General features: G+C 54.8%; 1 protein-coding gene across 2 annotated transcripts in view; it reads left to right on the plus strand.

Annotated features, from left to right (window-relative positions):
• Positions 1 to 24,455, plus strand: part of MEGF11 (multiple EGF like domains 11) — a 216,994-nt gene that overhangs the window by 21,908 nt on the left and 170,631 nt on the right. The gene's annotated exons all lie outside the window — the stretch shown is intronic.

Consider the following 24,455-nt stretch of genomic DNA (forward strand, 5'->3'; position numbering starts at 1 on the left):
TACTCAATTGTAAAGTGGAGTAGCAATGGTACCTTGCCTCAAGGGGTTGTCGTGAGCATTGAATAAGGGAATAACTGTAACCGAGCGCATGGTCGGTGGTGGGGCAATGCTAGCTTTTCTTATTGTACGCGCACTGGTGTATCTGTGAGTGTTGGGTTTCCCGTGTGCGAAGAGCTCCCCCTCTGACGCGTTGTGTGTGCACATGTGTGTTCTCGGCATATAGACTTGCTTTATGTGTGTCACGTGTCTGCCAAGAAAGGGCCCCGTAACCCGCATGCCGGGTGCAGAGCCGCATGCTCGTGTGTTTAGAGAGTGTGTGTGTTCATGTCTCCCCCGGTTCTCTCGAGAGTCACCTTCCCCATCCTGCTTTCCCACTTCGCTTTCTCCTTTTCAAGCAGCGCGTGGTGCTGAATTGTCACCAAGGGAGCCAGAATTGTGTCTTTGCTCTGGATTGGGGGGCTGGGGGGGGAGGGAGCAAATGACACCATCAGTCTCCTTCCAGGACAGAGCGGACCTGGAGCCAAGGGCAAAGGCCAGGGAGGCCTCCCACCCCTGGTCGGCCAAAGAACTGCCCCTCCAGCCACCTTTACCTGGGCTGAGCCAACAGAAAGGAGAGGGAAAGTCTCAAATCTGGGAGCCAGGGGATCCCCAGTTTAAAGGCATCCCTCATCCCAAAGGACCAAGGCCTTGGCCTCTGTTTATCCGCAAGGTTCCATCACCATACAAACTGCAGAGGCCTGATAGTAAATCAGCAGTGAGTGTGATTTAGAGGACTGTTTGCTCAGCAAAGCTTTTGGCAAGGTAAGTGCATAAGCGGCGGAAAATCTCTCAAACAGCCGCAGGGCTCCAACGCCCTTCAGTCCTCCATAAAGGATTCTCAAAATTATATGGACTAGATTAGTATCTCTATTACATAAAACCATTTCAGTGCCTGCTCTGGGCTTTGAGAATAAAGTCGCAGGACAGACCTTTTGTTGCTGTGCCCTGCCAGCCCATGGTGATTGAAGATTTCCCTTTAAGAGTGTGTCAGGTGGAAAGAGCTCCTAATTTACTAAGTGGAGGGGCCTTTGTTAGGGAGAGTGATGCTTTGTTCTGCCTGTCTCTTTTAATCTTGTTTTTGTACAATGGACTTAAATAAAGCACTACCAGCTGAGTTGGTTCTGGGGTGGGAAGGAAGGCAAGCGGGGCTCCCTTTCCTTCTTTGGTCTGCGGCTTTCCTCCTCCTGGTCTCGCTTTCCCCTCCTCTGGGCTCCGACCTCGATCCCGTGGGGCAGGCTTACAAGCCCTGGGACAGACTCTGTAGCTTCGTGGCTGCTCTAGTTTTTTTCCGACCAGAGCACACCCTCCTTCTTTTTTAATTGCCTCTCTGCATGAAACCCCAGAGGCAAGAGCCAGGCTTGGGGCTACACTCTCTGCTGGTTGCTGGTCTGAATCGAGATGAGGTCTTCAGCCCCAAAGTCAAATGCCATCTGGTGCCTGGTGGGACGGTTTGGGTTGGAGGGCCTTCCCAGTCCCGGGACACGAAGCAACATTTGTTGTCGGAGAACCCTCCCTGGCTCTGGCTTCTGGCTCTGAGGAGGAGGTCCCTGACCCTGGCTGTAGAACTGGGGTTTTGTCTCTAGCAGGGAGCCACCCCCTCATGGCTCGAGGCCACCACGGTGCTGTCCCATGTGAGGCCCGACGGGGCTTTTAGAGATGGAGTTCCCCTCACCCGCTCTGTCCTTCTCTTGCTGTGCTGGCTGGGTACAAGACCACCTCTCTGGGCTTTAGCTTCCTCACGGGGGAATTAGTCAGAAGGCCCATAGGCTCTGAGCTTCTATGCCGTGTGCGTTCTGGTGATGGAGACGGTGGGGAGCAGGTTTTCTCATTGCCAACATGAGACCTAGGACCGAGGGAATGGTTTAAGATGGAAACGGGCAGTTGGAGGAAGAACCCAAGAGCGACAACATGACTGGCCAAGGATCATGAGACTGAGTCCGGGAGATCTCTGGAAAGGGTGGACATACGTATCCCTGGGCTGATCGTGACAAGTTTCTTGTAGCCAAGAGGTTCACGAAGCTTTCCAAGGCAGGAGCTTTCGGGCCTGGCACAGGTCTTCGCAGTTTCACCTAAAGATTTCACTACCAGGCGGGGTGGGAGAGGGGGAGCAGGGGCTCCTGGTGACCCCAGACTAGGTGGAGAGGCTTGTTGGGGCACAGCAGGCCTGTTTGGAACATACCCTCCATAAGGACCTCCTTTGGTGGGGCTTCGCCTTCACAAAGGGACAAACCGAGGCGGGGATGGGGGGCTTACTTTTTTTTGGTGTCAGGCTGTCATGTATGTCCCCTCATTTTATCCTCAAGATGACTGCCTAGGAGCTGTTCCTGTCTTCACACGTGTGAAACTGAGACTCTGAGAACTTAAATGTTTTGCCCAAGCGCCGACAGCTAGTAAGCGGTGAGCCAGTTTCCAGCGGACTGGCGTTGAGGAACCTTGCGCTTAAAAGCCTGGGGCCCCAGCCCTGGCCGGGGTGGGGGTGACCTGTCGTTAGTACCCAGGCTCTGGCCCGCTGCCCACCTCAACTAGCTGAGCTATCCAAGACCCCTCCCTCCCTCCTCATTCCCGGCGCAGACTTTCTCTTGTATACAGAACAGGCGCGTCGAGCCTGTCCTGCGAGACCATGTGACGGGGCTTTGTAATCGCGAGCCCCTGCCAGCCTAACCCTTCCGGTGGTGGGAATAACCATCTTCTCCTCCCCTACCTCTTCCTCCTACTGCTACTTTATCTCCTAGCTAACCCTTACCTAGCATGGACTCTATGCCAGGCCTCACTTCTGTACTAACTCGATCCCCACAACACCCCTATGAAGCAGGGACTATTCACATTCTCATTTTGTAGAGGAGGAAAGGGAGGCACAGAATGGTTGCATCACTTTCCCAAGGCCCCCCAGCAATGACGCAATGCAGCCGGAAGCCAAACCCAGGCATCTGGTGTTGGTTCCATACTCCTAACCATTCTGTTACAGCCAGTGGTCTGCAGGCTCAGCGGCTACAAGACCACATCTGGAAGCTTCTGGTATCTCTGGAGGTTGAGGGTAGGTAGTATTTAGCTGAGCTGGCTGGCTGTCTCTCTCAGTTCCTATGCTCGTTTCCGTTTCCTGCTGAGATGAAGCCTTGTCTAAGGGACCCTGCTATGTATCCTCTCTTTGCCTCACTTTCCTTATCTGTGTAATGGGGTGATAACAGTGCCTTCCACTGAGGCTTATGAGGATGAGGTTTAGTTAAGTTCACATGGAATGCTTGGAACCAGGCTTGGCACACAGTAAGTGCTTAATAAGTGTCAGCTCTTGTTGTCTAGTACGGCAGGGTAATGAAGAGAGAGTTTCGCTGAGGGCAAAAGGAATCACAGTTTTCGGATCTGGGAGGAAGCCCTGCAAGTGTAAGCATAGGGTTGGGAGGTGGGGCACGTGGGCCCTTCCCCTGACTTACTCAAGAAAATGGTTGAAATTGTCAGAAGAGCGAATGAGCATTACCAGGCTCCTGGTATGCATCTGCTTTGTGTATGCCGAGGCCCCAGTGCTGGCTCTGTTGGCTGCAGGACAGTGTGCGGATTGCCACGAAGACCGGAAGTCTATGTCTGTGTCGGGCCTGGGATGCAGTGTGCAGGTGTCCCAGAGAGGGGTCCGAGGAGCCAGCCTGCTGGTGACTCATAAGCCAGTGCTGCTTATGAGGGGCTCGGTGCATTCCTAAATCACAAGCTAGTCTTAAAGGTCTTTGTTGTTGTGTCTGTCTCCTCCTGTCTGTGCTGAAATGAGTCTCCATCAGAGGGTGGACAGTATGACCTCTGAAGGTCACTTCCAGCCCGGAGCTCTAGGGTGCATCTGGGTGGGGTGAGGGCTCGCCATGCACAGAGGAATGGCAAACTGAGTTCGGGGCGGCCAATCTCTCTGAGTCTGTGCTGGCGGGCCTCAGCCACCTGTATTTACCTTGCTGGAGCTTTAAAACTCTTCTCTGACACGGGTACAAACCACACGTGGAGAACATGGACCTCTCAGCGGGAGGTCTTAATTACCCGCTAAGAACAAGAGACGGTTCTCAGATCCGGGAGCTGCCGGTGCACAGTGGTTCGTTTCCCAGAGCAGGGTGCAGAGCAAGGGGAGCCATATGGCCCAGCGGTGGAACAGCTGTCTCTTGAGAAGGAACAATTTGGGAGCTTGCACCATCTGGGTGAATTATGAGACTCGCAATTCTCCCGCATATGTCGCGGCAACCCACCAACCCCGCAGTCAAGCAGGTGGGTGATGGAGAGCAATGGGACGTCCCCGTGCTCGGGCCCACTGTGTGGCTGGCCATCCCCAGAGACCCCGACTCAGCCGCTGCCCCCTTGCTGGGCTGCCCTGGCCAGGGCCTACCTCTGAGGTCACGTGGCCCACTGCCCTGCCAGCTCCCCTGGGATCCATACCACCTCCACTGGGCAGGTGTGTCTTTCATTGCCTCCAGAAAATATACATGTCATTGCTTTAACTGTGGCCGCCGCTTGCCTCTTTGGCAGGGCAGGGAAAATCTGGTTGAAGAGTGCTTAGTGGTTTGGGGCTGTTATATTTTCTCTGCTCTATGATCCGTGTTAGGTTAAAAGGGCCAGAGCTGCTTTTCCTGCCCACAGAAGATAACTCAACCTGGACAGGCTCCCTCTGGGAGAGTTAAAGGTGATGAGGGACTTCTGGTTGGCTGGAACCGTTAATATCCTTTCCCCAAAGTGGCTCTCTCCTGTCCCCAGCTCCCCAGCTGGCTGGAATGATGAATAGAGTCCGGTGTGTTCTCACTCCAAATGATAGCTCTCTTCTTTGGCACGTGCGGCATGTCCAGTGGGGCAGAAGGAGAACCACGTGGCAGGGCCCACGGCATGCCAGCCCCGGGACAGGTGCTCCTCCAGTCTCCCGGCAATGCTTTGCAGGGGGTTGTGTCATCCCAGTTCACAGATGAGGAAGCAGAAGCACGGAGAGGCCAAGTAACTGGCCAGAGGTCCTTGAGCTGGGAACCAGAAGAGAGGACTCAAGCTTGGATCTGTCTGACTCCAAAGCCAGGGCCCTTTCCTAGGGACTGTGCCAGACCTCGACAGAGGCAGCTGTACCAAACCGATGTTCCTTGAGGGCGTGCTTCTTAGAGCAGTCCGCGTGATGCCTTTGTCCTGTCTCAGGGCTTCTCAGTGTCTCTCCCACGGATGAGCGGGAAGCTTCGCGTTAGAGTCTCCTGGGTGATTTCCTGCTCTCCAGAAGGTTCCTGCTACAATGTAGCCCAGTCACCTGAGGAGGGAATGTGTTAACCTCCATGCTCCCCAGGATGGAGAGAGGGAAGAGGAGACCCAGGTGGAGGATAGTAGCGCCCTCTCCCCTTTGAAACTTGATCCCAAGCCAGCTCTGTCCCTCTCCTGACCCCCACCTGCCTCTTATTGTGAGGGTACCCCAACTTGAGATTCCACAGTCGAGTCCTCACAACTGATCTAAGTGGGTTGGCCTTAGATTGACTGCCCTAGTGCATGGCCGGGGCGTCCCAGCGGGGAGGGCACATGGCCCGTGGCCCCTCCACATCCCTCATTCTCTGGCTTGTAGGGATGGGACATGGGCTTATGGCCCTGCTGTCTCCCCAGCCAGAAGAATATGCTCTCAGAGGCCCAGGGCGGGCTCTGGGCGCCCCGCTGTTTTACTTGGGGCGCTTTGCTTACATTATGTCCTTGTCCCCTGTTCCCCTCCCTTGACCCCCCACCCCCTTGGGGAAGTTGCCTGGAAGGCCTGCAAGGCAGGGTTTGGGTCTGAATATTTCTGTGTCTCTGTGGCACTAACAGGCAATGGGAAGGGTTTCTTGACCATTTCAGTGTCTGCCAGGAGGAGACTTTGGGGAAATCAAAATAGCCCCTCCGCAAAGAGGCAGGGAGGGGGGCTTGCTCACGGATCTCTGGCAGTGGAAGGGCTGACCCCAACCTTTAGGGGGCCACCTTTCTGGTTCCCCCTCCCCAGAGACAGGCCTGGCCCAGGGAATGGGCAGGCAGATCAAGCCCGCTGGGCCTCTTGCTCTGATGTTGGTGTGGCAATGGCCGCGAATCAGTAAAGCTAAGGAGGCTGGAAGTGAGAGCTTTCCTGCTTGGCTTCCCCCCTCTCCTTCTCCTTCATGAATCTCCCTTTTCCTTGTGTGGAGGCCATTTGAGAGTTCTTCTCTAGTTGTGCCCACTGAGAGGGGAGGACCGCAGGTGACAGCTGCATCCAATGACCTTTAGAGGCAGCCAGGAGCTGGCACCCGGTCCCGAGATGGCTGCCTCCCTTCCCCTTTGTCTCTGGTTCCAGCTGCACCTTGTTCTCCCCACGCAAGTGTGCCTTCATGCTGGGGTGTGGGGGCCCCCGGGAGAAGGCTCTCAGGGAGGACTTTTGGGGGTTGTGTGTGAGTGAGATTGTGCCCCGGTGGTAGAGGGAGGGGGAGATGCACCAAGGGGACAGTGGGCATCGGGGAACCCACACTAGGGGGGAGTTTTGGTTTTCTGATCCCCAGTGAAATGGGGTAGCTGAGGCTTGAAGCCAAGTTGTGAGGCCGTCTGGTTCAGAACGTCAGGCTTCATGTCCCCTGAAGCTGGGGACTATGAATCTGGAGACATGGGGGTGGATCCTGATTCCCTTCTATTCCTAGATTGGGAGTCACACATTCTCGGGATTAGGTGGAACCCTGCAGATCACTGACCCTGGGTGTGGCTGTCTGGGTGCTAATCTGCCTGAGCCCTGGGCCATCATGCATACTCTCGATATGTAAATAGAGCCCCAGGGCTCTGTGTAACTCGGAGGCCCTGCTGCTCTTACAGCTAGAGATGGTGGTTCTGGCTCCATTTGGTTACCTTGGCTGACGGGCAATTCATTCTTTCTTAGGGAAGCGCAAGTGGACTACTCTCAGTGGGAGAAAGGTATTTATTTTGGTCCTAGAGCAAGTCTCTTTCTTCCATATAATAGCTTTTTAGATGTTTAAGAAACTCTCCTCTCTCCTTTACCCCCTCCTTCCAATTTTCTTTTCTAGATGAAACATCATTTGTCAATTTAGCAATTTATTTTCAAGTACCTCTCACGGGCCACGCTCTGGGCTTGGTGATGGAGAGACAGGAATGAAAACAAAAATGGCCATTCACTCAGGGAGCTCACAACCCAGCAAGGCATCCTTTCCAGACTTCTCCACTCTCCTCTTGAATGTGGGAAGGGCTGCAGGTCTGGCTTGATCAGAACAGAGGTGACAGCTCTGCTTTGCTCTCCATGCTTCCACTAACCTCTGTGTGAGGCTGGGGAAATGACGGAGCCTCCCTGGACACCATTGTGAGGATAGCAGCATTTGCTACTTACCTGACAAGGTTAAAGTGTGGCATCTAACAGGAATTAGAGTTTTATTTTGTTACACACAAGTGCAAGGTGTTATTTATATCCAGTTCCATGGAGGCGTGGAGTGGGGGCAGGAAAAGGTAAGTGTTTATTTCGGTGGTGTCTTCATGACAGTAATTACGACACCTTTTCGGACAAAAGGGTCATTTGTTTAACACGTTTGTTGAGTGCCTACCCCAGTGGCTACATCGTGTGTTCATTTACTTTTTATTCAGGCAACGTGCATTGCGTGCTTACTGTGCTCTGTGCTGGGGCCAGACATAGAGGGTCAGGGGTCAGCAGAAGAGATGCGGTATTTACCCCCATGAAGCTAATACCCTAGAAAGAGGCAGGCTTTCAACAGTTGCTCCCCAGGTAAATGGAGGATGCCGTTTTCAGTGGGTGCCTAGAAGGGGAAGAATATGGAATGCTGAGAGCCACTACCAGGGACCCCTCCTTCACATGGGAGGATGGGGACATCGGGGCAGAGGGTTGGGGCTGCAATCTGAAGGCTGAAGAGTGAAGCCTGGGGGCGGGGCGGGAGCTCTTGGCTAGGCGAACCGCATGGGTGAAGACCCTGAGGTGTGATGGAGATTTATGCACCTAAGAAACTTGAACTTGGTGGAGGGCAGAATAGAAGAGGCGAGCAGGGCCAGATCCCACAGGGCTCCCGTGGGAATAGCCCCTGACCTTGGGGTCAACGCTGACCCGGGGCTAATGCAGCAAGAGCCTAGAGCAGAGCTGGGGAGCGTGAAGGTGTCCCTGTTGCTGCAGATGGGACCTGAGACCACCGGGCCATCTGGGCTAGGGAGTGGCGACCCCTGCCTTGTGCGGTCTGGCAGGGCTCCCCTCTTCCCTTTGTGGGCACAGGACTCCTCCTGTGGGGTGGGCGATGCCCCGTGGACCTCTGGATCCCTGTCTAGATGTTTCTTTTCCAGGGTACTCTGGTGCCCCATGCCCAGCACAGTGCCCAGCTAAAACAGGCTTTGCTGGACCCAGTTCTGGCCAAGACTCTGCTCTGAATTTGTGGTGTCACCTGTCTCCTGTGAGCTGCTTGGGGTCCTCCGTGTGCACCTGACAGTCCTGGCGAAGAGCTGCAAGTAGGGAGGGAGCTGGAAAGCAAGATCGTGGGAAAGGAGGGTCTGGGCACCCGGTAACGCTAGGAAGGTGTGAAGTTGCCCTGGTATGGGACACCTGCCCTCAGGCTGTCTTCCACGCCCCTCGTTTCTCCCCGTGCCAAGGCCAAGGCCGCCTTTACCTGTAGTGCCTGCCAGCTGCTTGTTCTTACGGGCATGAGGGGAAACAAAGCAGCCAGCAGTTAAGCGAGTTGCCCTAGTAACTAGCTAGTAAGTGGTGGAATGGAAATTGGAGCACAGGAACCCCAGCTCTAGGGCCCACACTTCAGCAACTCGACCACGCCTTGTATTTTCTGCAGAACACTGGCTATTCTGTGTTCTTTGCGGCAAGGAAGGTGTCGTCCTCCTCCTTCTCCAGATGAGAAAACTGGGGCGGAGAGAAGCGCTCACCTGATCTCCTTCTGGGAGGCCTTTGTGGGGGCCTCGAGGAACACGGAGCAGGGGCTGGGGGCTGTGTGTCCACACGTGTGTGCAGGGAGCCACAGAAGCACGTGGGCTTCAGCCCTAACCGCGGCCTTCTGAAGGCTCGTCGGACTCCATGGCAACCCACGCACCACCACTCGGGGCCTCGTCTTGCCTCTTTCTTGTTTTGCTAAAATGTTGTGTTGAGTGCATGCTGTTCGTGCCCCCTGTAAGTCGGTGATCTGGGTCAGGGGGTAGAAGAAGCCTTTACATGTTTAAAGGCTGAATGGTTACTTTTTCTGTACTTTCCTGCCCCCAGGGGAAAACAAGTGTCCTTTCTTTTCAGGCTCTGGTTTCTCGAAGCCTGTGTTCTCGGGCACCAGGGGAGGCAGGAGCACTATGGCTCACACCCCACCATGTGAGGCAGGGGCTCCAGGCCCCCTTCCCAACACAGCCCTTGCCACTGGGCCTTGAGCAAGACCTGCCTTAGGGCTCTCCGTGACCAGCAAGCGTCCCCGGGCCACTGTGCGATGCCGGGCCCCGGGTTCTGTCTGTGCACTGGAAGGAGCATCAGGCAGGGGTCTCTGCTCTCCAGCGGCTGATAGCTCAGCTTGCAAGATGGGCCCTCCGTGAGAGGTGATATTCAATCACGCCAGCGCTCTGGGAGATGGGCCAGAGAACGCTGCAGGTGAAGAGAGAGGCCGTGTCAGTGCCAGGGGTCGTGGAGCCGGGAGATCGGGGCTCTCAGCCATCTCTGGTGTGGGTGACCCTGGGCAAGTACCTTCATGTCTCTGAGCCTCGCTGTCCCCATCTGTAAAGTGAGTATAATAACAGACCTGTGTTGCTGACTCCTTAGAGGAGTCGTGAAAGCAGAGGGAATGGCAAACGTAATTGTGCTTTAGAAATGCTCAAGTGCCCGATGAACAGTGACTATTACGTGCTTGGAAAAGTCAGAGGCAGAAATCGGTTTTACCTTTCTTCCATTTCTTCCTTCTGCTTTTCCTCCTCCCTTTCTGCGAATACCTGCCAAACTGCTTTCCTCTGTAAATACTATGCTAGGTAACGGGGCAGGGTTGGGGGAGAGAGTGGGGCACAGATAAAGAAGACCTGTTCCAACCTTGAAGGAGTCCGAGATCCTTAGGAGCCAGGTGTCCCCAGAACTATGAGACAAAGTAGAGCGCTAGCTGGGGTTCGGGCCAGATGCCTCAAGAGCAGGGGCACGGCCTGAACCCTAAAGTAAAGGGAGCAAGGTGGATGGGCAGCAACAGGGAAAGGACAGTCTGACATTCCAAGGGGGAGTTCGCGCTAGTGTGGGGGGTACAAAGAAGAAGGGGAACAGGGACCCAAAGGAGATGCTCATGTGTGGTCAGCATGGTGCTGTCTGCTGGAAGCAGCTTCCTCTCCAGAGCGGATGCTGACCGGGTGGGTGGGTGGGGGTGCCCATCGGCTTCCTTCCTGCAGGTCCCTCTAGGGTGGAGGGGGGGAGTCTGACCTGAAATGACAGGGCCAGCTGGGCCGCGCTGCAGCCTCTGCCCTCTCCTTCCTCCTCCCTCCTCCCTCCGTTTGCCCCGACCCATCCCCCACCAAGGGCTGGAGCGCCTGGGTATGGACGAGTGGATCATCACTGGAGATGAAGGGAAGAAGGCAGTTTGTGAGCAGGGCTGCGAATTGCTGCGTTAATGAAGAAGAAAGTGGAGCCAGCAGGCTGAGGGAGTAGGGAGTGGGGTGGGAGAGAAGGAGAGAACACAAAGAGGAAGGAGGACGGAGGAAGGGACAGAGGAGGGGAGAAGCAGGCGTCTCACCAGATGAGGCTGATCAAAGTGGGACTGAGGGAGAACGAGGGTCTTATTTGGAAGAATCAATACTGCTCTCTGTGTGATACAGGAGTAACCGCCGCCTCGGGAATCCGGGCGATTGTATTTTATTGGGTGTCACGGTGCTGTGCTGAGGCCGGTGGCAGCCGCTCACCCCTTCCCAGGCACGGCAGGGGCCCTGGGGAACCTGCTGCAGACAGGGCTGGGGGCGACAGAGACCCGGTCATTGCTGGAGAGGTGACTTCCACGCCCTAACTCATCAGGAGAACCGACCTGCACGTGGTGCGTGGCCCCTTGACTCAAACCTTCCGGAACACTCACCATCAGCCCTGAGTCCCACCCGCTCAGGGCCCCACGGTAGTGGCTGGCAACTTCACTCGGGACTAGGACGTGTGATGCTGTGTTTCCTCTCCCGGGGGATTCTTCTGTATGTTAACGGAAGTCTTTTGCCTTATTTTTTACAGTTTAAGTGAGACTTATTTTCTGCACAGACAATACTTCACCTGCTTCGATATTTCCCCGCTGGAAAGGGGATGCACCCTAAAGCCTTTTTTGCACGTGCCCTTCCTGGAGGAGACCACCATTACTAGTTTGGGTGCGTCTTCCCAGAGCTATTTAATGCACAGAGGAGGAAATAGACGTGTGCACTCTTTTCCAACCCATTTTCATTTTTACACCAATGGCCGTATCTTCCAAACCCTGTCCTGCCTTTCCTTTTTTTCCCTTTGGCTCTAGCAGATGGTCTCCGGACGGAAGAGTGGTCTGGTTCCTTTTTTTTGGCTGCACAGTATTCTGTGGTGTGGCTGTGCCATCATTTCTTTGCCCCTTCCCTTGTGGATGGACATGTGGGTTATTTCCAAGCTTAGGTTTCCCTGGACAGTGCTGCAGGAAATGACCTTCATGTTTGTCATTGTCTCAGGTGCAAGGATATTGAGGTGATGCTTTCCCCCAAAGAGGCAGAGGCAGGCCCATGGGGGAAATATTTAGGGGAGAACAGAGTCCCTGCCTGTTCTTGGCTCAGTGGTTTTTTCTGTGTAACTGAGGGCTGCTGCAGGGCAGGGCAGGGCGAGGGGGCGGGGAGTAAGGAGGGGGCAAAGGGCAGGGGCATCCTGCAGAGTGAGACTAGGAGGGTCCTGGGATGTTTGTTCCTTCCACCCAAGTCGCCAGGGCCAGAGTGGTGGCCGGTGCTGTCCTGGAGCAGTGAGAGGCTGCTGTCCCCACTCTGGCCCCTGCAGTCTGAAGAGAGGGCTGGTTGGGGCTGGGTTTCCAAGACCTCAGTCTGCCCAGGTGAGAGTGCTTCATGCCACCCAACTGGGGTTTTTTTTCCTCCTCTGGGAAGCCTTCCCTGCTCACCCAGATCATGGGCAGCATTGTTCCTTTACCTGACCGCCTGCAGGCTCGGGTCTGCTCGTGAGGCCGTATGGGGGAGCAGGGAGAGGTGTGCCAGGTCTGCGCCTACAGAGCCCTCGGCTTGAATCCTGGTTTTGCCCCTGAGAAGCTGTAGGGACAGGCTAGAGTGATTTTAAAAATAAAAGGTCATTTAAAAATAACATTTCCCCCTAACTACCAAAGCATTAAATGTTCAAATAGTGTTATTTGGAATGTAAGGAAACACTCTGGGCTTGGCCTTGGATCAGGGATGGTTTGGGTTGGTGGCCGGGAGGGGAGGGTGTGTGTGTGGGGGAAGTCAATGTCTCTGAGCCTGGGCAGGAGAGGACTACAAATTCTCCGCTCATGCGACCTCAGATGGCATGGGCTCTGAGCCTCTGCTTCGTCCCGTCACCACCCACGGTGCTCAGACAGATGCTGTGAGTGGTCCCCATGGCAAATTAATCACAGAGCTGGGGCACAGGCAGAAGCCTCTAGACTGTCAGGCCAGGGTCTTGTTAGAGAAGAGAACGTGAAGGTCCAGAGGTGGCAGGAAGTTCCTAAACAGCCCAGTGAGAAGCAAACAGAGCCTGGGCTGTAAGGGGGTATGATTGTGAGGGGCACTGACTCATAAAAGCACCCACTCCCCTTTGTGGGACTGCAAGGGAATGTAGGGGTCCTCAGGGGGGCAAAGAGGCAGGCAGAGAAGGCAGGAGTGCAGTGGGGAGGAGCCGCTGACGGTGACCTTCACCACTGCCTTTCCTATTCACTTTGCATTATTTTTATTAAAGCCCTAAATCAGTGGTTCTAAGTAGCTTCTGATTTAGCTTCTCAATAGAAATGAGATTTAAACCCAGCAGGACTGTGGGTTGCTCGCTGCAGGGGGGGGGGGAGCATGGGACAGTGACAGTGCTCATATACTTTGGGTGGGGTTCATTGTGCTGGTTGGTGACTGCCGCCTGGCTGCAGACCAGGACAAAAGACTAACTTTGACAGAAGAAGGACACTTCTCCATGGGCAGGCACCTTCTGTCCCAGCCCCGCGCTGCTCAGAAGCTGTAGGGTCCTGTTACTCTGGTTCCGATCTGCTTCTGCTTCCGTTCCAATAGAGAAAAGCTCCCCGAAGCCTTGTTATGTGGAATCAGGAGGAGACATAGGTTGGGGGACGGGAAAGGGCAAGATGGCAGTTGGACAAGCTCTGAGGAGGCAGATTTGAGCTCAGTGAAGCAAAAAGCTTTGTAGTGGTCAGAGCTGTTCATAGATGGAAGGGGCTTTATTGATTCATTCTTTCGTAGAGTCAGCAGATGTGTATCGAGCTTCTGCTCCGTGCCAGTACCGTGCTGGGCCCTGAGGACTCGCTTTCAGAAGCTCCTGGGCCAGTGCTGAGGATCGTGAACAAGCCAGACAGGGACATGTGGCCTGTGCTTTGATGAAGAAGGGCAGGTGCTAGGGGAGCACGTATCAGGAGCACCTCATTTATCAAGGGGGGCTAGGGAATGGCTTCCTAAAGTAGGCACCATTGGAGGGGAGACCTGAGAGATGAGTTAGCCAGGCAAAGAGGAGGGGGAGGAGTGGCTCCGGAAGGAATACAGCACGTGCAAAGGCCCAGAGGTTGGAGAGAGCCTCTCTCACTTGAAGGTGTGGATGTAATTGAATGAGTTTGGGACAGAGTGACTGCTTTCCCTGCTAGTGGAGGCATCTCTGTTGAAGTTTGGCATGGGATGTGGGAAAGGGGCTCCAAGCTGTGGATGAGGTGGTGGAATTGGGGACTCTAATTACCTGGCCCCTTCTGCACTGAGATGGCATGATTCTGAATGTCTGCCGAAGTCCCTGAGTACAGCATTTTCGTGTGTCCCGTGTGGGCCACCTCCTCTAAAACCAACCGTGATAGTAAAAGCTGGGACGACTTACGGGGCCCTCGCTAAAAGCCTACTCTGTCAAGCGCTCAGTCGTTTCAGCTAGCCCCCCACAGCACCCTTTATTTAGGCAATGCTGTTGGTCAGAGATAAAGAACGCAAAGCCTTGCAATGTTAGGTCATTTCACTTGACTCAAGACCACACAGCTAGTTGAGTGGAAGAACCAGGACTTGAACCCAGGTCTGTCCAACCTGAATTCAGTCCCTGTGCTTAATCACGTCCCTTTGCCTGGGGTCTCTCTGTCATCCATCTGCCCGGCTTCCCTGTGCCCCCTCCTCTGGGACTCTGTCATGTGTGGTCACGAGAAGGGGCTAGCTCCTTCGGGAAAGACAAGTTGCAAGACAGAACCAAGGGACTGGTTTTTAAATCAAAGCATTAAAAAAATATACTCGACAAGCTTCATGTTTTGCTTTCCTTGTAGGTGATGAGGATCAATTTCCCAAAGAAAAGAAATCAATCAGTCGGAATGTGTCTTTCTAGAGAAAGCCTGGCATCTGTCAAATGGGGGAAAAAAAGACCCAGAAAAAGATTTTCTTGGGTTGTGTGCTGGGGGTTGCTGACTCAGGCCGTATGCTCCAACATCATTAACAAGTCGAGAAGCTGTTGCTCCTCGCAGGAGTGCGGCATCGGTGGTTTGAACAGCTCAGCCAGCAAAATGCTTTACAAAGCAAGGAGGGCCGAGCGTACCAGGAGCGCCCACCGGCAGCTCTGGGACCCGTGGGATGGAGTAAGGGAATCGACTGGAATACTGGGGCTTTTGTCAGGCCCAGCGGTTGGACATGATTGCTCTACGTGGAAACCCGTTAGGGACATCCTGACAAGTTGGCAATTTTAATTGATAAACCACTATTAATAGCTAAGCCATGTTGAGGCAAGCCATGAGAGGCAGGCTAATATCTTGGGGTGATTGGTGGAGATACAAGGAAGGTTCCCAGGGGCGTCTGTGGTCTGATACTGGTGTTTGATGAGCGATGGCCCCCAGGGCTCCAGGCTAGAAGCGGGAGCCCCAAACCCCAGACTGAAATCCTTCTTGTTGGGTTTGGCTGAATGGTTTTTGTTTATTAGCCGGAGAATCCGTGGAATTTTTCTAAAGAGCGTTTCACTATGCCACCGTGAGATGATTTAGGACTTGGCATTGCCCTGGTCTCTTAGCTGAGTAATGTATTCGATCCCAGCCAGTCTGGTGTGGCCCTCATTAGAGACAGGTAGGGCTCAGGATGAAGGGAAAGGAGAGAGATCCTTTGTAGATTCAGATACATACTCATTCAACCTTTATTTTTCGAGCACCTGCCATGGGCCAGGCACCATGTTAGGTAAGGGACATAAGGATGAACAACAGACTCCCATTCTTTGTCTTCGTGGAGTTTATGGGAGATAAAGTGGCATAGAGTAGTCCGTTCTGTGCCCGATGGGACAAACCAGATGCTTAGGAGCACGGAGGGAACCAACCCAGCCTGGAAGGTAGGGAGGTGGGCAGTGTAGTCAGGGAAAGCTTCCTGCAGGAAGTGGCGTCCAAGTTAATGTGAATGGTAAGCAGAGGTGGTAAGAGAGCTGGAGAGCTGGGTTGCAGATGGAGTTCCAGGCTCTATAAGGGCCCGGGGTAGGGAGAGTTGAGGCTCATTCACGGGCAGAAATGCCATGTGCCAAAGAGGAGAGGGTGGGAGGGAGTGCCATGGCTGGAGAGGTGAGAGGTGCAAAGGAGGAAGGTAAAGGAAGTTTCCTTCTAGCAGAAAACCCTAAGAAGCAAACTTTCACGGTCTGTGGGAGAGGGGAAGGCCGATACGGTATCTGGCACACGCTAAGTGCTCTATGAATGCACTAGGAATGAGGGTCAAGTCAAACTTCCCCTCTCTGTGGAGCCTTTCACCTGTGTGCTGACTTACAGGATTCCCTCCTTCCTGTTGGCGCCCATCCTGCACTCTGAACTGGCTGTGATTTCAGCACCTGAGACCTTTTATTTTTTAAAAATTTTTTTAAGGATTTATTTATTTATTTTGGGGGGAGGGGCAGCGGGAGAGGGAGAGTCCTAAGCAGGTGCTCTGCTGAGCGCGGAGCCCAAAGCACGGCTCCATCTCACCACCCCGAGAGCATACCTGAGCCGAAACCAAGAGTCAGAGGCTCAACCGACTGCGTCACCCCCGTGCCCCAGCACCAGAGATCTTGCTTGTGGGCTCACTTGCTCGCCTAGCCTCCATGCCCCCCCGCCCCCGCTTGCCCGCTCACTCAGCTGCTGGCCGCCTCGCTCGTTACCACTCTGCGAAAGCGGGGACTACGGTCTCCTTGCTGATGGTATTCGCACCTAGCACAGTGGCTGGCAGAGAGCAGGTGCTTAATAAATGCTTCTGGAGTCAGTCACAGGGCAGAATTAGGCAGATGGAATAGACGACCTTGAAAAAAGTAGCAACTAGGTCCCTATGTGCCGGGCAGTATTCTAAGCAGTTTATTTGTATTGATGGTTTAACTTTGCAACCAAATTATAAGGTAGGTGACCATTGTCCCCATTTTAAAGATGAGAAAACTGAGGCCCAGAGACCACAAGTAACTTGCCTGAGGTCACAACTAGGAAGTGGCAGAACCAGGACTTGAATCCAGACAGCCCGGCGCCCAAGTCCATTCACTGCTCTCCTCCCAGTCTTGGCCTCTGTGGGAATTCGAGTGTAGTCCTTCTGTGTACAACCCCGAGAAGGCACCCTGCCTCCCAAGGGGTCAAAAGCAGGCAGGAGGAGGAATGTTCACTGCCTAGGAGTCCCATGGGCAGGACAAGGCCTGGCCATTTCTGCATTTTGGACTCCTCTGCATAATCCCTGCCCAGGGGGCCCAGGAACAGGGAGGACACCTGGCAGCAGGTAGCCCACCCCCACCCAAGTTCACCCCCCCGCCCCCGCCCCGGAAGCATGACCAGCAGTCTTTTAGGAGAGAAAGGGCCTGGCAGCCAGACTGCGGCCTCCTTTTGTTCCAGGCTTCTCTTCTCTGAAATTACAATTATAATTCACCAATGAGCTGAGCCTGGACCGTGGGTCGCCCTTGCCTGACCCCAGTATCCACACTTTCAGGCTTCCCAGTGCTGCATCCCCTCTCCCTGCCTCGGTGAATGAGGAAGCCTCTTAGGTCTCACCCAAGCCTTTCTTTTGAGCTGGAAATGAACCTAAGAATGCTTTGGGGCTGTGGCATCCCAGCAACCCCGGCCAGCCCTGGGAAGAGGAATATTATTAACAACAGCATAAAGAAAAAAAACAACCAGCAGCAATGATAACCGACCCCTGGCTCTAGGTGCTTTGCATGAATCAACTTGTTTATTCTTTGCAATAACTGTCTAAGCCCACAGCCACTTTACAGATGGGGAAACTGAGGACAAGTTGTGTTGCTTAAGGACATGCAGCTAATAAGTAGCAGAACAGGGACCCAGGCTTTTAGCTGACAAAGAATAAAACTCCACAAAGGCACCACCAAATTAAGATGAGTGGCCATGGGCCAGCTCGGCAGATTGGGTGGGAGCAGAAAACCGCTGGTCACCTGTCCGAGTCCTGTGTGAGCCTTCTCGGTGCCCATCCCTCCCCCACCCCTCCCCCGCCAATGGGAAGAAGGGGGACCTGCAGGCTTTTGGCTCCAGACAAGAAGAGCTCTTGGCTTCCAGTGTCCTTCCATCTTATCAGCTCTGCAGGTGAAATGCTTCCTTTCTTGTGTTCTGATTGACTATTTATGTCTTGGAGCCAGATGTGACCACCGCAATCCAAAGCCCCCTCTAGACGTGCTGAGAGGAAGGGCCAGCTGTTTGGCTCTTCCTGGCCACGCAGGGGACTCGGGCTGGTAGTTATAAAAGAATGAATAATACACATCTGATGAATTGTTCTGTGACTCCCCGACGTGGGCACCGGTACCACCCGCCCTGCCACATGCCACGGGACCTTGGGTGTGGCCGAATCACTCACGCTAAGTGTGTCACTTTGGATTTGGCGCTTGGGCCCACTTGGATGTAGGTCGCTTTATTTCCAAGCAGAATCAGACGACAGCCTGATCTGCGGCTCCTGCCAAGAATGCTAATGGAGGACTGATCGATGTGCCTGGGGGCACCAGGGACACTGGGCTGGGGGGACGCTCCCGAAGCCATATGCTGCAGAATTCTGGGAGGCCACCACCTCCTGTCCCTGGCTCCCTAGTCTTCTTTAGTCCTAGCTGGGTATCGGCCTCGTTGGCCGGGGAACATGGAAGTTGTCTTTATTTATCTTGACCTTTTCGTGTAAGTAATTTTTATAGTTCCATTAACCAGTAAGACCATTTCAAAACCGCCAGGCAAAATATATTACCATGAACGCCTCAGGGACTTACGGGTCGTCTTGGGTGGAATGCTAATAGGAGTGCGAATTGATTCCGAGGGCTCGCCACGCACGAGGGACGACAGATGCGGTGCCTTGGTCAGGGGAGGGCCAGGGTTGTCTCGGCGGTTTGTTTGCGAAGGAGACCCCTAGTCTGACCTCAACCCCTTTGCTTGGTGCCAAGATGCCTGTGCTGGGTCTTGGGCCACTTATCGGGGCTCATCCCCGGCCCAGGACCGATGCCCCGGCCTCCCATCGGTATCTCAGAGCATATCCGTCCCACGGCATGCTCCGTGTCTGCGTCTGTGGAATGGATGCTTCTCAAACTTGGTACCAATCACTAAGCCAAGAAGCCCATCGCTGCTGCGGTAGAACCCTACACCCCCAGAGCTGGAAGGAACACTTGGATCATGTCCTTCCACCCCTTCGTGTCACCGACAGAGAAACCGAGACCCAGGGGAGGGAGTGGACTTGGCAAATCCGTGACAGATCCGGTGCTGGAACTTCCTTATCTCAGCTGGGGGTCCAGGTGGTGGTGGGGAATGTGGGGAAGAGCCTGTTAGCATCACGAAGGTGTGGGCTCGAGCCGGCTCGGCCGCTGGGTCAGTGAGGGCCCTGGCAAGAAACCAATGGCACGTTCACTGGGGAGAGGTTGATAGAATGAGTACAGTCATCCTCCACTTATCGAAAGTTCGTGTTACACCATTTTGCTTTTACGAGAGATTTTTACATCAGTACCTGTTTTTACTAACGGAAAGACAGCCGAAGAGGACTTTTACTTTTTGAAAAAAGGTGAAAGTGAAAATCGTGCTCGGTGTTTGTGTTGCAGCACTGGTTGTGAGGTCGGGGTGCAGCCCGAGGAGTCCAAGCGGCCCCGAGCTCCTTCCCCGGGAACTGCATTTAGCTGCTCAGCGGTGCCTGCATAGCGTCGAATTTCGTCTGAGCACCTGTGCTTTCATCTCAATTTCATTTTGTGCATCTGTTAGCAGGGGTGGCCTAAGGTATCAGAAACGCCTAAGAGGTGATTTTTTGGGTCCAAGTTTTTTCATAGAAACTAATGGTAATTGTTTTTTTGCTTTATGCCATCGTGGCTTACAAAACGTTTCATAGGCGCGCTCTACTTTCCGATGGGGGGAGGGATCTGTATTTATAAAGGCATGGGCGGGGATAGGAAGCCATTTAGGGCATTTACAGTGCAATTAGAGCGAGCAGCCAAGGAGGGCCACTCCAGGCTGGGGCTGGAAGAAGTCCCCCCACCCCACCCCCGACCCGCCCCCCGACACGTTGAGCTGTAGGGGAGAAGACCGCCACTACTGCCAACCCCTTGCCCTCCCATCTCCTGCTGGTGTTTCCCATTGGCCAACCCCGTCCAGAAGCCAGAGGGCAAGGAAGCCCATTAATGCAGTGCACAGAGGTCTGCTTCTCGGGGCACAGAAGGGCAGAGAGGGATCTGCGGGGGCAGATGGCGACTCTGTATTCTTGGGGGGGGATTGGTTCTTAGTCTGTTTATAGAGAAAGCTCAAATACCCTGTCTATCTGTGTAGGTACTGTACGTATATCTGTGGTATCAAAATTTCATGGGAGGCAGTGATTAAGGGAAAAGATGTCTGAAGTGGCTCCCGGAGGGGAGGGCTTGATCGCGAAAACAAGGTTGAGAGATACCCATCTCGCACAGTGGCTCTGGGAGTTTGCACAAGTTATTTAGGCCTTCCTGTGGTTGATTCCCGACTGTAAATGGAGCAGTAATTACGCCTGCCTCAAGGATGAAAGGGGGCGGCGGGAATTCGGTGCCGGCAGAGAAGGGACTCCTCACTCGGCTTTTTCTCCCCACCGTGATGAGGGTTTGCCTGAGCAGGACCACCAGCTGTCACGGGTGGGGGGGGCGGCGGTCACTAAATCCCCCATGGTCCTTGTCCCCAGCCCCAGGAGGACAGAGAGACTGAAAGTGCCAGCTGAGTGTTTGTGGCGGCCGAAGGTTACGCGTCCCAGCTTGATGACCCCTTGCTGCTTTGAGTAGACTTAGAGCACCGCTTTAGAAAAGAGGCTGGGCCTCGACGGGTGTTTCCTCAGCACACCTGCGGCTTTGTTTTTACCATCGGACCATACCTGGCAGTGAGTAAATGATAGAAGAATAGAAGGGGAGAAGGGACCTTGAAAGTCCCATGGTCTGATTTCCCACCAGACCAGGAACCCTCTAGAATGGAAGGGCCCCCTCCCCTCATGAGATATCAGAGTGTAAATATTTTAGGTTTTGCCGGCCATCCATCCTTGTGGCCACGGCTCCACTCTGTCCTCCTAGTGCGAAATCAGCCCTGGTGACATGTACGTGAATGGGCGTGGCTCTGCTCCAACTGACCTTTATTCACAGAAATAGGCCGCTGGTGGGATTTGGCCCGAGAGCCAGCTTGCCTGTCGACCCCTGTGCTCTGCGTGAGTGTTCCCAGCAATGGGTTGCTCCCTTCCTATGGAAACAGCCCTCTGAACTGCTGAACCCATTCAGGTGTTAGCTAGTCTTGCCTTGGGCTAGGCTGCCATCTGCGCCCTAGGATGGAAGGGCTCCCCCTTGAGCAGCATTTCAGCCTGTCCAGCTGATTGTGACCTGCCTCCCGCCCAGTACTTCCTTCTCCAGGCTAGACAGCACCCCCGCAAGTCCCAGCCTCCACGTGACCCTCACAGGTCCCATGTCCACACTCTCTACATCCTGATCCTTTTCTCCTGGCTTGTTAATGTCCCTTGGAAAGGACAGACAGAAGAGTCACTGCCAGCCACACGTGGACTATCTGTAAGGTGTGGCTCATGGGGAGATCCAGGGATATTTAAGACGCTAGATGTAGTCTCAAGGAGCTCGCAGTCTAGCTGGGGAGACCACATGAACCCAAGCTAGAGGGGGAAGTGGCAGGAGACCATGCGTGCTGTGTACCACCAACTGGGCCACCCCCCCATACATATAGCGTGTCGTGGGGTTCAGTGGAAGGAGAGGCCTCTGGCCCAGTCGAGGGGCCTCGTGTACCTAAGGGGGTTCTGGTGGGAATATATTTTACCTCCATAGATGTGCGCACTGGGTGGCTGAAGCCTTTCTCGCTTCTTGCTGCAGCTGGGTGATGGAGCCTGCACCTGGCCGTGGTGACTCAGGTGACCCAGGACCAGGGAGCCTAGTGGAAGCGTTTTGAGCTTCTAGCTGCTGAAAGTTGACACAGTGGGGCCAGAGTGGCCCCAGAAGCATCAAGGGTGTCAGCAGTAGACGGAGCTTTAAGGGTGCTGTGTTGCAGGGCCCTCGTTTTCTAGACCAGAGACAGGAAGCCACCTGCCTCGAGTCCAAGGACACCCTACTAACAATAGCAAGACTCACACGGTACTTACGAGACCCCAGGCACTGCTCTGGGTGCTTTGTCAACTCCACTAATCCTCACACAGAGCCCAAGGCCCGTCCTGTCACTGCCCCCACTGAACAGATGGGGACTGACACGAAGATGGCGTGAGCTTGCCCGAGGTCTAGGGCTACTAAGTGGCATCCCTGCGTCCAGACCCGGCTTTCTGGTGTAGTCTTTGCCATGCTGCTTCTCACTAAAGATGCCTCCGGCACCCGGATGTTGGAAGCAGGACTGAGACAGGAGGGTAGGTGGTGGGAAGCTGAGAGAGCAAAGGTTCGAATTTCTCAGTGGGGCTGGGAGAGGGGAGGTGGCTGGTTCTCAGTCACACCGCACGCATTGTCAGGGCCAGCCTCTGATTCCCTGTCCCCAACAGCAGATGGGGGGACAGCAGTGGGAAGAGGGACTCAACAAAATGCCTCTGTTGAGAGTTACAGGAGCCGGAGAAGAGGGAGGCCAGGGAGCCCCTCCTGGGAGTCGGCTGGCTTGGGGGGCCGGGGTCAGAAAGAACTTAGAGGACCTGTACACTCTAGGAGGGGCTGCTCTGTACACCCCAGCCCTCTGTAGGGGGACTGCCCACCACTGGGCTAGTGCAGAGTCTGGGGTAGGAGTCAGGAATCCCAGCCCCAGGGAGGGGTGTGGGTCTCCCCTCCATTCCTCCTCGGGAGACTGTCCTCACAGCACCCGTGTCATGTCCCCTCCCCACCAGGTACATAAACACACGGTGGCCCAGTTGCCAAATCTGGCCACCTAGGCCTCGGATATTTGCTATCAATATTTCATGCTTCAAACAACACTGTCTAAACAACACCTATGAAATATGAACAGATTGAGGTTTTGACAAGCAAATAGCCCAGGCATAATCCCAGGGTGATGAGGTGGGGAGGGGGATAATGAGGTCTGGAGGGACGACAGGGACAGCAACAGCATCCCTGGAGCCAGGCCCAGGGTTTGTGGGATGGCTCGTCTCTGCACATCGGGTCACTGGCAGCCAGCGTGCCGGATACAGGGCTGAGCTTGGGGGAGGTGCTCGATAGATTGTCCTAGGGGACCCTGGGGTCTGGGGCAGAGACCAAGGGAAAAGGTGGTGTGCAGCTTGCCCAGAGCACCCAAAGGCCCTGCCCTTCTAGCTCGAGAGAGGGTGTAGGAGATAGACCCGTGGTCAGGTCTCCAGGGAGAGGTGAGGGTTGGCAGGGGACTTCATGCTTCTTCCCTTCTCCTCTGAGCTGCTCCGAGCCCCCTGCCCAGCCCCCCTGGAGGGCGCTCAGTGCGTTGAAGCAGCTGCTCTGGCTTTTGCCTTCGGCTCTCATCCTCCTGTCACCCCGCTGTCAGCCACAGTCCCCTGCGCTGTCCCTCTGGGCTGGCTTCCCCGGCCCCTGAGCCTCCGGGGCAGGGAAGGCCTCTAGCTGGCTGAGAGCGGAAGGTCCGTGGTCTCGGGTACCTCTCCCCTCCCTTTTCCTTCAGGAGGCTCATCCCCTAGCTCTTTCCCTCCTGTCCACGAGGTCCCAACACTCGGGCCTCAGTTTCTCCGTGCATAAAATAAAGGGGTGGACATGATTTTCTCTGAGGTCCCTTCCAGCCCTGATAGTTGGCAGGCTCTTTGTTCACTGTCTGCCCTCACCGCCCCCCAGCAGAGCCCCCAGGAATCAAGGTGTGGCTGTGTGCCGTCAGAAGGCAGCGGAGGTCTCTTGAGCTAATCTGACAAGCTGATGAGAGGGACCCAGTAGGGGACCGTGCAGGACCTCAGCCTATGGGGGTGCAGATGGGGGAAGGAAGCAGCCGAGGCCAGGGCTTGGAGCTGGCTGGGCTGAGGAGCTGGCCTCTGGTGGGGAGTCTGGGGATGGACATCTGGTATCCGGTGTGTTCCGGGCATACTGACCCATTTCAGTTTGTTTGGAACGTCCAGCGGAGCAGGGAGAGCCGGGAAAGCAAGAGTGGTCAGACGAGGTCTTGCCAGCAGCTGGGTAAGCAGCTCGCTGTGGCTCTAAGTGGAGCTGGTCACTGGGGCCAGTGAGAACTGGGTTAGTTGGTGGGTCCCCCCATTCCCTGGAACTCTGGGACTGTGGAAAACTTCACAGACCAGAACCTTCCCTGAGAGCCTCCTGTACAGAAGGACATGGGTGCTGGGGCCCTCCCCCGATATACCGCAGCGAGGCTGGTAGAGGGCAGGCTGACTGTGGACCACTGACCAGTGGGGCATCTGAAATGGCTCTTCGGGGTGCCTTTGCACGAGGGCTTGGGCAAAACCAAGGCAACAGTATCAGCGTCACACCAACCATGACATGGGCTCTGTTGTCTCACCTGACCATGGCCCCTCAGTGGGCATTCAGGTCAGGCAGTGGGCATGGCAGAGGAGTGGGTGTTTGGAGGTCAGTGGTTGCCCCTCAGGACTCACCACTGGGGGCCGCCTGCCCCCCCCCCCGCCCCGGTCAGGCCAGTTCCAGGCAGAGAGAAGGTCTCTCATTGCTTGTCAAAAAAAAAAAAAAAAAAAAGCCCTTCGTCTAGATCCCGTCTAAGAAATGGACAGGGTCGATGGTAGCTGCTGATTTCCCGAGCCTACAAAATTGGCCTGGGTGGCAACATGGGGGTTTTCTGTAATCCTTCACTGATGGAATAGATGGTGGGGCAGATCTCTCAGGAGCAAAGGACGACCTTGAGAACGTGCAGATGTCAGAGGAAGAGAGAAATAATCCCCCTTCCTCAAACTGCTGCCAACAAGCCTTCTCGGCGCTGGAGGAAGTAGATGGAAACTTTGCTGCGGCTGCCTCCTGGCCC

Source organism: Ursus americanus, chromosome 28, assembly GCF_024610735.1.
Source record: "Ursus americanus isolate L20-20 chromosome 28, mUrsAme1.1.p, whole genome shotgun sequence".
Classification (NCBI taxonomy): Eukaryota; Metazoa; Chordata; class Mammalia; order Carnivora; family Ursidae; genus Ursus; species Ursus americanus.